The sequence below is a fragment of the Marmota monax genome, unplaced genomic scaffold, assembly GCF_021218885.2.
Source record: "Marmota monax isolate L192 unplaced genomic scaffold, Marmota_monax_Labrador192_F-V1.1 WCK01_AAM20220418_F8-fsc00012, whole genome shotgun sequence".
NCBI lineage: Eukaryota > Metazoa > Chordata > Mammalia > Rodentia > Sciuridae > Marmota > Marmota monax.
In genome coordinates this window covers 23,719,911-23,734,045 of record NW_026695227.1, presented here as the reverse complement: position 1 = coordinate 23,734,045, position 14,135 = coordinate 23,719,911, and the positions used below count along the sequence as shown (strand labels likewise).

The following is a 14,135-nucleotide window of genomic DNA, read 5'->3' as shown; positions in this document are numbered from 1 at the left end:
TTGCAAAAGCAGGGTATTATTTTATAGTGACCCTGTGTGTTTTTCAAGGATGGGTGATGCTTCATAAAGCAGCTAGGATAAAACAGGAACTCTATTCTTCACTTGCTTCCAAGTTTCCATCTGTATCTCCTATGTGCAAAGGTGACTTTGACTTCAAAGGGCAATGAGAATTGGATCTGGTATGAAAATGGGACTAGGAAATATATGGTCTTTCAGGAAAAGGTCATTACATACTGTACAGGAGCTCAACTTTTATTTTGATTAAATACTTTTTTCAGTGGGATTTACTAGCTAATTACTTCCTTAGCTTTGTGGCTTGGCAAGACTTACCTGATCTATAATGTCTACTGAAGGACTCAGAAGCCTCAAGGTTTGTGTGCTTTTATGTAAAATTATTAATATTAATAATAATTAACCATAAATGGTAACTAGGATGGGCCAGATGGCCTTTCCTTCTTTCAAAAACTTCTTTATGTTCTTAGTTATGGAAAAAGTAGGGGTGATAATGCAAAGACACAAGTGACATTTTAAATTGAATTATTGATCTTGGAGTGGAGTTTAAATAATTTACTCAACAAGGGGACTGCCTTTCATTTGTATCAGATTGGAGGCTCTAAATACCATCTGCTTATGATCAAGGAAAACTTTTTGTCTGTTTGTAGTCACGCTGAGTTCAGGATTCCAATTGGACTCATTCTTAAGACCCTCATCCATTAATCACTGCTATTAGTTGGTATCACTGGTAATTAGCCTTTTAAGTTGCATCCAGATGGAATGTATAAATTATTAGAAGTTTCCTGCCAGACACGAGTGTAGATGATTCATGGACCTATGACATTTGCCAGTGCTGTGTCCCTGATAAGGAAGTGCAGTTGGAAAGACTTCACACTTTTTCTTGATTTCAATAATTGCTGATTCTTACTTTGCTGTATCTGGAAACACACAGGCTGAGTTCTTTTGAAAATTTCAGGCCTATTTTGCATTTTTTCATCATCTCAACCTCTTTTGGTTCCCTGTTCTTTAATATCATAGTATGTCATGGCAGTCTTGTCTGCAGTGGGTATAGTATTGCCAGGAATCTCCTTGCTTGGCCAATGATAGGGGAGTAGGGATGGTAGGGATGGGACAGTTGACTAGATCAGACTGTTTTTGATGGGAACCTATCCTTGAATTATGTTTCATGTAACTGAAATCCTAACCTAGACACGTGAGGTCTGGCATATAGTTAAAGGGAAGAGAGTTGGCTATGAGGTTTATGCTCAATCTCTGGTACCTTTTTTCCTGATTATTCACCTTCCTGGCAAAATACTTCCTCTAGATAAGCTGTAGAATCACCTACATCATTCCATGCCTATATTCAATCAGTGCAGCATTTCTGGAGAAAGCAAGATGAAATACTGGTAGGACTATAAATTTATGATTACTATGTAATTTTTAGTGAATAAGTTATAAATCTGACTTAAGTGAGTTTAAGCAATAATTGAAATTTATTGGCTTATGTAAGTGGAAAACTAAAGGATTGGTGAAGCCATGGCTGGATTTAGGCATTCAAATGCTATCATTAGGGTTCTGCTTTTCTCTGCAGCTCAATGACAAGATGGCATCTGGAAGCCTTAATTAGACTGACATTATCTTAATGCTTTTGCTAGCAGTGAAAGGGAAAAGACAGTATTTGTGATGGTGGCAGTGAAATTTTCAGGCTGACACTGACTGGCCTGGCTTGGGTCAGGTTCACTCTTGGACCAATAGTATGAGGTAGTCTTATGTCTAGGTGTAGGATCATGGTCCAGGCTGGATCTGCTTAAATCTCTTGGGACAAGCAGCATAAAGTAGAGTAGTAGAGGACAACATGTTTGTCAAAATTGAAACTCAAAAGGGTTCTCAAAATTTCTTGATGTTCCTGTCATAACCTCTTGGTCTAAGCTGCACTTTATTTCTAAGGACAAATATTTTAAGCCATCTCCACTTCTATCAAACTCCATATCTCTTCCCACATCAACCCAGCTTTTTCTCCGATTCTAAGAGATGAGTGACCTTTCCTTCTACTTTACAAAGAAAGTTGAAGCCAACAGATGGAAAGCCCCACCATCAATTTCTTCCTACCTAACAATTATGCAAATAAAAGGCTTACTTTAGCATGTATCCTCTTCCCTTCTGTTACATTGGAACAGGGGCTTCTCCTTCTATTTATGGCCAGTACCATCAGCTGCACTTTTTTTCTGCTTCTAAAACCCATATAAAAACCATCATCTGATTTCTTTTGTGTACACTCTACTGTATGTTCCTACCTGGAACATTCCTGTTCACAATCCTTTTTACTTTCTAATAAAACTCTTCACTATAGCTATATCTCTTCTCTGGCTACTGCCTGAAATATTTTTTTCATGCAAAAATCAAACTTATAAGTGATGATAATCCTTGTTATCTCCATTTTCTCACTTCCCACTTGTTTCTCAACCCACTCTAGTCTAGCTTTGACCAAAATAGCAAACCTTATTACATCCCTTCTGCTAAAAGCTCTTCACTGTCTGTCCATTGCTTTCAGGATAAAAATAAAAATTCCCCAGTTGGTTTAGAAGGCCTTGAATGGTCTGGTTCCTATGGAAATCTCCAGCCACATCTTTTGTCACTCTCCTCATATTCACACTACGATCATCTCCTCTTAGTTTTTCATATACACTACCTCACATTCTCAGCAGGAACAAGCTAGCACTTTCAAACTGTGTGACTGAGCAGAGAGTGATAGGAACTATTCACAATGATGTGGGCACAATTAAGGGAAGCCAACAACAGAGATTGTTATGGTTTGGATATAAGGTATACCCCTAAAACTCCTGTGTTAAATGATTAGAATGTGAGAGCTGTGGCCTAATCAGTCCATCCTAGTTTGAATGGACTGAATGAGTGGTAACTGTAGGCAGATGGGTCATGGCTGGAGGAGGTGGGTCACTGGAGTCATTCCCTGGAAGGGTTCATCTTCCCCATGGCCTCTTCCTCCTTCCTTCTCTCTGCTTCCTGGATGCCATGAGGCAAGCAACTTCCCTCCCCTGTACCATGCAGTCATCATGTGCCATCTCATGAGCATTGGACTCACCCAGCCATGGACTAAACCCTTAGAACTGTGAGCCAAAACAAAAACTTCCTTTTCTATGTTGTTCTTGTTTTGGTCACAGTGATGTAAAGCTGACTAATAGAGAGATGAAATATCTTAAAGCTATTACCAAGAATCTAGTCTCTATAAGTATAAGAGAAGGAATAATTAATCATCAGGTTCCTGAGCTATCCTGACCTGAAATTATAGGATCAGGCTACCCAACTGGAAGTGAGCCTTATAGGAAAAAAGATCACATCCATTGTCAACCCAAGACCCATCAGGAGGAAAGTGAGGAGATTATATACCCTAAACAATGGGACAAATGTAAGCAGGCAAAGGATATAGAGAGGTTAGCTTTTGGGGGTACAAGGCGAGGGAGAGAAGGGTAGTGAGTGAACCAGGAAGGGCGATGGATAATTTCTAGCTCCTTCTCACCATGGCAGTTTTACGTATGTTGTTCCTCTGTCTGTTGCCCTTGTTGGATGCTGATCCTCTTTTTCATTCTTTATTCATTTCATTTCCTTTTCATTCTTCAAACCTCAGCTCATGTGTCTTATTTCTTAGGGAAGATATCGTTCACCAAATAATAAGTTAAGACCCTTCATCATGGAGTTAGGTTCTTTCCTTCTCACCACTTATCTCAGTTTGCAATTATCCTTCTATTAGTGTGATAATTTAGTCAATGTGTGTATCCTCCATGATGTTCTATAATTCTCTTGTCTGGGGACTATGTCTGTTTTAACTCATAGTGGAATCCCTAGGTTTTAGTACACGATGCTTAGTTCACTAAATTTCTGCTGAATAAGTAGACTAAAATATTATGGCTTTAATATTTGTGTTCCCTTCTCCTGAATTCATGTTGAAATCCTAACTCCTAAATGCTAATATTAAATAAATAGGGCTGGAGATGTGGCTCAAGCGGTAGTGCACTCGCCTGGCATGCGCGGGGCACTGGGTTCGATCCTCAGCACTGCATAAAAATAAAATAAAGATGTGTGTCCATTGAAAACTAAAAAATAAATATTAAAAAAATCACTCTCTCTCTTTAAAAAAAGAAGAAGTAGGGATTTTGAGGAGGAGAGGAGATGAGGGTGAAGTCTGCATGAACGGGATTAGTATTTTTTATAAAAGAGGCCTAGAGGGCTGGGGATGTGGCTCAAGTGGTAGCGTGCTATCCTGGCATGCATGAGGCACTGGGTTTGATCCTTTATAAAAATAAAGTTATGAAAAACATTGTTCTACAAATGTGAAATAAATTTAAAAAAAAGGGGGGCCTAGAACTGGGGCACGATGATGCATCTCTGAAGTCCCAGTTACTCCAGAAGCTGAGGTGGGAGGGTCACTTGAGCCTATGAATTTGGGACCTGCCTGTGCAAAATAGCAGACCCCATTAAAAAAAAAAAAGCCAAAAAGAGTTTGCTCCTTCCACCAAGTGAAGGTGTGAAGGCTGATTAGGAACAGATTCTAGTCACCAAATCTGATGGTTCCTTTATCTTGGATTTCTCAGCTTCCAGAATTGTGAGAAGTATCTGTTGTTTATTAGCCATCTAGTCTAAGGGTCACTTGTTAGTGAAATATGAACAGACTAAGATGGTGTAATCACAGAACATTAAGACATTGCCAAATTTCATTTATGAATGTGCTATGGTTCTTTTCATTATTCTACTACCTTTGGACTTTGTTTCTATTATATTATTTGTTTTGGTCTTTGTTGTTTTGCTAGGTGGACAGATTCTACTCTACTTTGGTCTGGTGTGCATAACACTGCCTGTTGAAACTCATGATTCTCTAATAATGTTTCCTCAGTGTGTTTTTTTTTTTTTTTTTTGCCTTGTTAAACTTGAGATTGGTCAGTCATCTTTTGCTGAATGTAAAATGTCTGATTGACACCAGCATGCTTCTCTTTCTAAAGCAAGAAAGGATTAAATGCCCTAAAATTGACATACATGGGCACTGTCAAGTGTTCTGGCTTCTTTGCCATCTCAGTTCAGCTCAGTTAACACATATTTATCAAGTGTCTGCTGTATGCAACACAGTGTTCAGGTTTGGAAATGTGAAGATGAATAGGACAGAATCCTACTTTTAAGAAGTTTTGACTTTGGAGAAGATAGACACATTTTTCCCCCCAAATTTAATTCTGTTTAATTCCTCAGAGAAGGAGAAGGACCTATATTTTAAACATAAAAATAAATGTTGCTAAAAAATGAAGGCATTGATAATTAAGTCCTCTGCCTTAGCCATACATACTGAACTGATAAAGCTAGATGAGACTCAGGAAAGAGACAAGAACAGGAACCCTTAGGACTCTGTTCTATGGCAAGAACCCAACAAGTCTGCCAATTCATGCTCTTTGTTTAAAATACAGACCAGCAGGAGAGGAAGAATTGGTATACCAGGGGAGTGTGTGGCCCTGGAGAAAGCTAAAACAGGCTGATAACAGACAAAGTATCTTACAAGGCAGAGGAAGGGAAAATCTTCATTTAACACCCCTTCCTCATCTTGGTTGGGTCACTGGTTATGGCTGGTTCAGCTGTCGAGTGTACTGAGCTCTCTCTGCATCTTCACTCTTTCTTTGGCATACAACTCAGGAAGGTCATTTACAATATTGCTGTGATGCCACTATGGGAGTAGTGAGGTGGTTAGAGCCTAGAAGCTTCCCATTCGCCACTAGCAGGAGGGGCAACTTCACATAAATACTGCAAAAGGAGTAGTCCTTGCCCTTGTGTTGAATTTGGTGAAGCTGAAAGTTGGGCCCATGAGCTCTCCCCAGCTCTGAAGCACATTAAATACTGGTGCTAAATTATAGGATCCACCTGAGTCTACTATGCCCAATGTAGAGAGAAGCTTTTCTCTGGTGGTAAGGCTAACCACCACTTTTTTTTTTTTCAGGACTACAGTACACTCTTCACACCATGCTGCTGCCCATTCAGTAGCATGAGCTCCAGGGTGGCCTTCTGCCTTTGATTGGACAGCATCCATCACAAAAAGGGCTGGCCATGTACTTCTCAGTATGCTGTGCCTCTTTTCAGTCTTCACCTTTCCCCTGTTTTCAAGGGGGCTGATTAATGTATTCAGGAATCCCAGGAGTTGTTGCTGTCTTTGTTGAGGCTCTGGCCAGGCAGAGCACAGGAGAGGTTCTCCAGGGCCTCCCCAGAACCCACTTTATACTTTTGTAATGTTCTTCTCTGTTCAGATGAAATTCAATTTTACTGGAAGCTGTCCTGTCAGCCTTGTCTGCTTGGACACTGAGGGCTTGCTGGGCTATCTTAGGGTTTTGGTCAGTATGCATTTCTCAGAATATACCTAGAACAATCACCATAAGCATACATCTTTATAGCTAATTTAGCCTGTTGAACCCTGTGCATGCCATGGCAAGAATGTTCATCTTCAGCATCAGTTTGTAGTTGGTAAAGCATCATTGACAAGTTTTTCAAAGGGAGACTTTGCCTGTGCAATGGGTGAGGGCTCCCAAGAAGAGGTGTGGCTGGTGCAACATCCCTTCTTTTACAGTGCACCTCACTGAACTGGTTCCAGCCTCCCACCAGCTCAAACTCCACCTTCACAGTCTTTTACAGAAGCTTCTCAACTTTAAGCTATAATTGGGACTCACAGTCAGTGTCTTCCCTGTTAGCATCAGAATGTATACTTTGCCCTGAACAGAACCTGCCATCTCCTTCATCTGCTGCAGTCTCTTCTCCATCCCCTCTGCACATCCTGTTGCTTTCTCCAGCTTCCTTAACACTATGTGTCTGAAAATAGCAGCCTTGAAATGAGTAGAGCTGATCCACCAATTCCTGCAATTTTCTGCAAGATCTGCTTGATTTCTTCCTCACCATCAGCCATCATTTCCAAGCCACCATAATTAATTAATTAATATAAAGGGTGGTAAGAGCAGTGATTAGAAATAGATTTTCTGTGAAGTTAATGAAGCTTAAACTTTAGTACTCTCATTTGTTGGGCCTGTTCCAAAGCCCAGGCAAAGTGCTCACACGATCATGTTTTTATAAAATTTGCAACTGTTAGCTATTTGAGCCAAGTAAGAGCATACTCTTTCTACTGTGACCATACATCTCACCTCCTCTTGAATTAAGTAGTTTAAGAGTAGCAGCAGGCATTTTGGGATTTGGATAAGGGGTAGTCAAATTGATGATATGTTTTGTTTGTACTTTGTGTGATATAGTTACATGTTTTTAAGTCACTTTCATGTATATTTAAGGCTTCTAATCATCTTGGTGTAGAAATGGCTTCTAGAAATGCTTGTGTTGCCCTTGACTTGACCTTGTCACATGAAGATTCAGGGCTAGAATTGTGAGATGTTATGAATATGTTCCTCAGCCCTAACATAAAAAGGATGTTGGTAGAGATAAAAGCAAGATTCTAAATGTGTGGAACCAGAAGCTAATCTGTGGAAATTTCCCCGATAATGCACTATGTAAAATTATAAGTCAAGACTTTGTTTTTCTCATTGATGTCTAGTTTATTTTTATTTTTAATTAAATAATTTTATTGGTGCATTATAAATATACATAGTAGTAGAATTTTTTTCTACATATTTGTACATGCATACATTATAACGGTATAATTTGGTCAATTTCATTCCCCAGTACCTCTCCTTTCCTTTCTCTCCTCCCTCCCTGTGGTCCTATTCTTCTGTAATATGGGTCACCCTCTTGATGTCTAGTTTAAACAAAAGATCTTTCACAATTATAAACAACTTTTTTTGATGTGGATCACATGAGATAGGAGTTTTTAGAAATTCTTTATAGTAATATAGAGAGTTTGTGAATAATTTAATATTTTATGAAACCCAAGTCTCATTAATAAAAATAAATTTTGATCAACTGTGGCTGAGTTAAGACTGAATTCCATTTCTCCTCCCTCTATGGAAAATGATATTGCAAAATAATTGTCATATTAAGAGGCAATAAAGAGCATGCAATCAGCAAGAGGGAAAACAAGTAGGAAAGTTATTCTAAAGTGTCAGGCAGTTAATTAGCTAAACACAATGTTCTTTTTCTGTTTTCTGGTAGATGATGTATTTTTAGCCTTTCAAAATTTGTAACTTGAGTGCTTTTTCATTATAAATAATATTTATTTTGCATTCTAATTTTGTAATTGCTTAAAGAGGATTGTGAAAATTGTGCTAGCTTCAGGACCCACAACCTGGAATTTGCACCCTGTGGTGGTAGAGGATTTGGATAAGGAGACTTTGCAGTTCTGAATTGTGGCAGTAAAGAAAAGGCAGTGATCAGATACTTCCTCAAAGAGGGCACACTTAAGCTGAGGTCTAGAGATTGAGTAGGAGTTTTCCAGATAAACTCTCCAAATTGAAGTTGGACTTGCCCATATCATGGGATTTCTTTTTAGTTTTGTAATAGGGCACGTTTGATTTACTGCTTCCTTTGGGGTATTTGTCTTCATTTTATAACTGGTTTTAGAGAGAACTTTTTTGGGGAGTCAATAGGGTCCTGTGGATTAATTTTGAGTCCCGTATGGAGAGTCATAGCCAGGAACTGGTGGAACCTCCCCCAGGGTATTTGGGACTCCTGGGCAGAAAGGAATGTTTGAGAGCTTAGGTAACCATTTTCATGCCTCTGCATGGAATCCAGCTTTATTCTGGGTTCAGTTCTTTGGCATGGACAACAGTGCCTACAGCCAGGAGGATTTCCCTGAGCAGCTGTGCAGACTGCATAGGTGGGTAAGTGGAAACCAGAGCCAGAGAGAAAGAACAGGTGGCCATCTAGCCTGATGATGATTTTGATTGGAAGATTAGTTTTTGGATTCATTTGTTTATTTATTTAATAATTATTTGAGTGCCTACTATGCACTAGATCTTATTCCAAGCTCTGGGACTGCAGAAGAACGTAAAACATAAAATACTCCTGGCTACTGTGGAATACATAGGAGGTATTTTCTTGAGAATGACAACTAGAAAATGGAACTTTGTGGGAGAAAGAAGATGGAAGGTAGAAGGAATGAAGATATGTTTGCATCTCCATAGATATGGGCTAGTAAGACAACGAGCTGTAGTTTCCAAGTGTTATAATTAAGCTTAATGCAAATTTCGCATTGAACTCTCTTACACGATGGTGCTGAATTTCATTTGAAAATGATATTTACCCTGCCATATCTTTGAGAAGAACTGATAATCCAGGGATGTGTGTTGTGTGTAGCTTTGTACATAAACTTGTGAGCTTTATGGTTTATTGAAGAGAAACTAAGGCTTTCAAAAAAGGGCATGAGAGATCTAGTTTGTATTTATATAAATCACAGGAACTTCTCTGTAGGGCTTGATCTCTGTAGGGATTGTAAGGGTATACTAGTCAGGAGGCTAACAGAGCACTGCAGACTAGAGTCAACCAGAGCTTGGGGTGGAACTGGGGAAATCAGAAGGAAAGAAAGAAGACAATGACAGATAATACTTAGGAAGTAAAATCAGTGAAACCTAGAAACTTGATTGCATGAGACTGGGGGAAGGGTTAGTGAAGTTGAGGATAACTTCCAGGGTTATTAGCATGGATAGCAAGGCTGCCAGGTGAAGAAAAGTTATCAAGGTGGAAGAACATGTTAGGGATAAAAAAATGAATTCAGTGTTGGAGGTGTGGAATCTGAGGTGCCCGAGAATGATTGATGGAAATGACTAGTAGAACATTTGGTTTTCAAGTGTGTTAGGGAAGTGCTGGGAGTTAGAAATAACATTGGCAATAATACTGGAATAATATTGGTGCTACTTGAAGCAGAGCTAATGGATGGGATTGGTGAGGAGGAGTGAGGAAATTGAGAAGAGTAGAAGCCCAAGGATGGGACTCCAGGGCTGCTACATATGACCCTGGTGATATAGGCAGAGGCCTGGGGCTCCTCAAAGAACACCCCAGAAGGGCCCAGAGAAGTGCAAGAAGCTTCTCCATTTTTCTCTTCTGGAAGGAGCCAATGTGGAATTTCTGTGCCTCCTTTATTCCTTCAAGAAATATTTATTAAATATCCCCAGATATGTTGCCACATTTTCCCACTAATTACTTGGTGAAAGGTGTCAGATGCCCAGATGGTTTTATTGTTGAAAACACGATTAGCTCCTTGGTGGGAAGAGATGGTTCTGAATAAGGTCCTGTGGCCCATAGTAGGAAGGCCCAAGACACTGAGCGTCGTGAAGTCAGCAAAGCTGTTGTGCAGACCGGCCAGATGGGGACTTGGGAAAGACTGGTGCGTGGCGCTCAGGCTGGCCTGAGGGAGTGCCACGTGTTGGTCGCTGGAGGCCTGCTGCGCAGCTTCTGTCGCTGAAGCATCCGGGTGTCTGCTGCTTTGCTGGCAAGCGCGGCCTCCAGCACACACGTCTGAATCCCTCCTTAAGCCACGAGGCTGTGGCTTGCCGCTTTCCTCCCCCAGAGCAGCCTTTGCAATCTGTTCAGTGCTGTCTCTGTGCTTGGAAGGAGGTGGAGGAATTGCGAGTCGCCGTCTGTGAGGGTATGGCAGGGAAGGAGGGAGTAATGCCCTACTTTCAGAAAACCACGGAGAAGGAAAAAAAAATCTTTATCATTTTACAAACTTTAATGCATGTGGTAACCTCTGGTGGTCATCATTAATTTAACCCATCAAATGTGTTCTTTGAGATTCTAAGATGGATAAAATTCTCAAACAGAAAATGTTAAAAGATCTAAGAAAAATGATAATGGCCTTAGCTATAAGGCCTAAATAATTGAGGACAGTCTCAAAGGAATATTAAAAATCAGAGGAAAGTTATGGACATTCTGTATGTTAGAGGAGAAACCCTTTAGAGAAAGATGACTTTTTTGAGGGAGGGAGGTTTAAGTGTCAGGTGAGCCACTGTGATCCCCACTGTTGACTCCAATTATAGTATCTTTGGCTTTTGTTTTCTGTGTTGGGCTTCTTTTAAAAATTTTGTAGAGCAAGTGGTGGTGTGTCAGCTACTTTAAAATACATTTATTTGATCCTTGAACACTGATATTCGCATTGTTATCTCTGTTTTACAGGTGAGAAAACAACAGTTCAGAGGTAAAGCTGTGATTTTTTGGTCAAGGCTGCTGGATCTGAACCCAGTGAGCCGGGAATAGGCTCTGTCTTCACAGTCTTCTACCACAGTTCAAGTCCAAATGTCCCCGTGCCCCTTTCCAAGCTATATACTACTCTGTATAATTATTTTGGCTTTGGGGGCCATGCCTCCTAATCAATTTTAAATCTGAGTCAAGAACTGGGTTATGGGCATGTCACCTGAGAGGGTTGTTAGAATGTGCTGTTGGTCTTGCATGCTCCCTCTGCTGAGGTGCAAAATGGGAAGGAGAGAGAGGGTATGGCTTATGGTTAATCCCCCTTATTGTTTCTTTCTATGATTAAAGGTCCATCTCTGATGATGAGTCAGGGATGAGATAGAAGGGAGCAACCCTCTCTGTCAGCAGATGCAGGTATGATTTACCATCACTGGGTGGCATGGAGACAGAATCAGGAAGACAGGCACAGGATCATGTTATGTTGTGTTCTTTAGGTAAAATAGGTCAAGGCCCATTTTAGGATTTAAGTTATATCAGGGAAGACAACATCAGAATATGTAACAAAGTATGGAAATTCTTTTCAGCATTCAATTTGAATAAAGCTTCTTCTCATTGGGAAATAAGAGTTTTACTGACAGCTTACATTGTGTTGCTAATTAGATTCTATCCCTGCTTCCTCTATTAGTGACAGCATTAGGTGGAGGGCTGTTGGCACTGGGAAATTCTCTGAGTTAATTGATCTTTGATTTTTATGTTGTCTTGTGTTCTTTTTAAAAATAATGTTATTACAGAAAGACAAGTTGTAAGTGAAGCTTAGGCTTGCTCTCAGTACTTGATGAAGGTAATTATGAACTTTCAACAAAATTATGAGCTACGTACCTATAGGTGTTTGTTTACTTCATTACCCAAAACTAAGTGTGACATCTGCTGATTGCTAAATGTCCAGTTTAGAATGTAAGTTTAGATTGCAAAATGTCCAGTTTAAAATGCCATTGTCCATGAGCCATGTATTTAAGATATTCAGTATTTGTTTCCAATGATAAGCTTGTATCACAGTTTTCCTCACTAATGGTTGCTTGATCTAGTTGAGTTGTGATACATTTTGGTTGGGTGGATACAAATATGGTCTGGTAAATTTTTTCTCTGGTTTCTATTTGTAATAATAAATTTGTAATGTATTTCTGCACATTGGATGGCAAGAGATTGGCTAGCTTCCATACTCATTTAAAAATCACTATCAGTGCCTCTGTTGGAGGGGCTTTCAATTCACCATCTCTAATCTGCCCTTCTGAAAGATTTAGTGACCAGATGTCCAGGATCAGTGAGAAAGATCTGGCCTGCCAGAGTCAATATTTTTTTCCTATCATTCTGCTGGCTCAGGGATTTAGAAATCCCCATCAAGTGTTGCTAGCTGTGGATGTGTTTGGTAGAAGTATTGCTAAGCAAATTCTGGGTTCCTAGACTAGCTCAATTCTAATGTTTGTAAAACCCTCTCTGCTTTTTCATCTTTATCAACTCTTCTTTTTAAATCAGAGCTTTTGAAAGCTCTCTTTTCTGTTCTTCCATTTCAAGTCTCTTTTTTTATCTTTGACTATATTTCTTCCCACCCACAGAGATATCTTTTTGCCATGATTCTATTCTGCTATTGCTTTCTCTACTTGCCTAATCTGATCTTGCCAAGCAAGTAGCCTTGCTGCTCAGCATGTGGTCTTTAGTGTACCAAGGTCAGCAACACTTTTAGAAATGGATTTCAGCCCTTTTAGAAAGCAGGATTTCAGCCCTTGCTCTAGGACTACTGCTTCAGAATCTATGTTTCTGCAGATCTTCAGGAAATGTATGAGAGTTTGAGAAATGCTGCTCCAATGTGGCCTTAAAAATTTATTTCTTCCTTTCACCCTCGACATGGTGGGGAAAGTCACCAGGATTTTTCATGTCCTGAGGCAACCCAGGACACTTACAATTAGAGAATGGAATACCAGAGAAAAAAGAGGCTCAGCTGGATTGAAACCATATTCCCAAGGCAAGTGGTCCTGCATTGGCTCCAAATAAGCAGATTGTCTGCTGATTTGCATAGCAAGAAAATGAAACCTTGTGGTATGAAGATATATTTCAAATGACACCCCCTCCCCCTCAAAAAAGTGGCACTTTAGAGCTAGAGTCCACAGGATGGTGGGAACAGAAGCAGATGTCTAATTTCAACTGCATGTACTAAGTGACACATTTCACAAGGTGTGTCACTTAGTACATGCAGTTTCAAAAGGTGTCTCTCCATTTCAACCATACAACAATTATTCCCTATGAGACCTGTAAGTGGGTGAGCAAACACCCCAACTCTGGGACTGGCAAGTGCCTCAATGTCACAGCCTCATCATACAAAGCAAGGGGTTCATAATTGGTTTTTCAAGTTATCACAATAGTTTCAACAGTTACATATCCACATTTCTCACAAATAGCAAACAGAAGTTCAATAGACATGGACTAGGGTGGTGCTCAAACTTGAACACAAAGTTTAGAAGCACATTGATTTCCTGGAGATCTTAGAAATGCAGATTTTTGGTTGGGCATGAGGTTCTGAATTTCTAAAGGGTCCCCAAGTGACACCAGTCCTGCATTTTGGGTAGCAAGGAACTATGCTACATTCTTGCTGCTTCTTCTCCAATGGGAATTTCAACCTGAGAAACGATTAGCATTTTCAGTTGCTATGGGCTACTTTTCCATTTCAGAATGAACTCGGGAATCTTATTAAGATTTAGGAGAGTCATTGTAGTGGTGCCTTTTCTTTTTAAAAATCAAACCACATATCTCATGCTATCCTACATTCATCCAGAACAGGAAAGACAAAATACATCAGCCTTCAGTCCCTTTTACCTCCCATCCATCCAGCATACTGTCACCAACATAATCTTCCCGAAACACTGCTTTCACCATGTCACTTCCCTGCTTGAGAATTTACAGTCATTTCCTATTTCCTGTTGGGTCAAGTCTAAATTCATCTGCCAAGCTTTCAAGGACTCTCATAACTTGGCTTACTCTATTTA

The 14,135-nt window shown here is 39.9% G+C and overlaps 1 pseudogene; it reads right to left on the bottom strand.

The window, feature by feature from the left end:
* Positions 1-5,687: 5,687 nt before the first annotated feature.
* Positions 5,688-6,940, bottom strand: LOC124087161 (tetratricopeptide repeat protein 5-like; annotated as a pseudogene).
* Positions 6,941-14,135: the final 7,195 nt, after the last annotated feature.